At 35.8% G+C, this 2,063-nt stretch overlaps 1 non-coding gene across 1 annotated transcript; it reads right to left on the minus strand.

Moving 5' to 3' along the window:
* Window positions 1–1,695: 1,695 nt before the first annotated feature.
* Window positions 1,696–1,803, minus strand: LOC143665095 (U6 spliceosomal RNA). Its single transcript, XR_013166768.1, has one exon. It is a non-coding gene; the product is annotated as a U6 spliceosomal RNA (small nuclear RNA).
* Window positions 1,804–2,063: the final 260 nt, after the last annotated feature.

The following is a 2,063-nucleotide window of genomic DNA, read 5'->3' on the forward strand; positions in this document are numbered from 1 at the left end:
AACACTCAACCAACCATTGTCATGGTCAAAGAATGCTTAAGAAATGTGAATTGCTAGCCCTTTATAAAATTAAGAGACTACAGAATTCCTCTGACATAAGCAGAAATGGCAGCATAGCTTTTGGATTAGAGCAAGGTTCAGTTTTAGATATTTATATTTTAGGTGAATAGAATTAAAATAGATGTTTCTTAAATACATAAGGTTCACTTTTTTTTCTACATGGCACAGTCTTTAACTGCACATGTTTAAACATCTGTAATTAATATCTTTCATTTCTAACAGATTCTGATTATAAAAACAGAAATAACATATTTTTCCTATTCTTGCAAAAATATCAAATGTAATTTTTCTTGAAAAAAATGCTGTGTTTATATTGTACTTTACACAACTGGACAGGGACGTATGTTTTATGCAATCTCAAGAAAAGTTCTTAGCTAAATAAAAGGTAAATGAAACAGGCTCCAGGTTTCGATGGCATTCTCAGAAGTCTGGACAGGTTCTTCGATTATACTTCTTTAAAAAGGACAAAATAAGTAAATGCAAGAGAGAACATTTTTCCTTTGGCCAAATGTAGAGCTGCTTCTGTTTCTGTGAAGGCATTTTATGTTTGCCTTTTCTTTCCTGTAAGTGTGTGGATGTGTGAGGGAGGGAGTGTGTTGGTTATATAGTTTTGATTTAAATCACAGTGGCTAGCAGCAGACTTGGTTTTATATATGAATGGCCCCAGCAGGTGATGAATTGTTTTTGACTTTCATCATTTGTCAATAAATAAGAAAAGGCAAGAGATTTATCAAGTATGTAAAAAACACTGGTGATATTCTCTATCAAGTAAGATAAAATTTCATAAACCAGCATCTGAAAAAAAAAAAAAATGCATGCAATCACTTGCCTCCCTTTTATAGGTTGTAAATGCCAGGACTCTAGTCTTTCAAAATGGGAGTGGATTGTGGGGAGATAGCTGTCCAGAGTCCAGGTAGTGCCTCTGCCATTTGCAGAACTGAGTGGTCATCCTTGCATGTGTCTCCCTGTCATCTTTTTACTAAACACCTAGCTGTGCTCAATAGTGAAATGGATTCTAATTGCTTCACAGCAGGGCAAGTGATTTAACCTGAAGCAAAGCAATAGTTTTTACTTGCAATTGCCAACACCTTTCACACTGATTCCCTTTTACCTCAGGAGAGAAAAAAAAAAATCACCACCTTGAAAAACAGATGAAACTTTACCAAAATTATCACAGTACTTTTTTTTTTTTAGTACTTAGTCACTAAGAACAGGAATACAGGAAGATAGGCCCATCTGAAGACAAGAAAATGTCATAACCAGAAAGGGCCTTATTAATGACTCAGTTCAGTGTTTACTCTTACACATGCAATGATGGTTTATATTTAATTCATTCATTGACAATCTAGAGACTTCCAAAAGTTGTGTGGTGGTAAGTTATACTAACTTTGAATGAAAGTAAAGCCTTGTTTGAAACAAAAAAAAGCTCATTACTTTGGATTTCTCTCTTCAGATATATACTAGGACCTTTTAAGAACTGGTCACTGGGGTGGATCGCAGGGGGTGGAGAAATGAACCACACCTGGCTTGGGTCTCAGAGCTCACAGTCTCATCAATGTCACGCAAGGGACCAAATGTCTGACTGGCACCAAAACAGGAGGAAATGATATTAAATATTAACTCTCTTTTTTTTTTTTAAATATGGAATACTTACACGAATTTGCATGTCATCCTTGTGCAGGGGCCATGCTAATCTTCTCTGTATTGTTCCAATTTTAGTATATGTGTTACTGAAGCGGGCACTTACATATTAACTCTCGTCTTAATTTGGATCAATTTGATGTTCTCCTAACCTTGAACTTCCAAAGGAATTCTCATATTTTAGAAATTGTGTTCTTTGGCTTTCTGTTTGAGTTCACATCATCTCTCCATTTTCCCCATCTTCTCTCCCTTTTCCCAGTACTTCTATGACTGATGCATGAGAAACTGGCAAAGACCTAATTACAAGGAATGAAATTGTTTCCCGTGCAGCGTCAGGATAATATGATGAACTGGAGCTCTTC

Source organism: Tamandua tetradactyla, chromosome 20 (genome assembly GCF_023851605.1).
Source record: "Tamandua tetradactyla isolate mTamTet1 chromosome 20, mTamTet1.pri, whole genome shotgun sequence".
NCBI classification, from domain to species: Eukaryota; Metazoa; Chordata; class Mammalia; order Pilosa; family Myrmecophagidae; genus Tamandua; species Tamandua tetradactyla.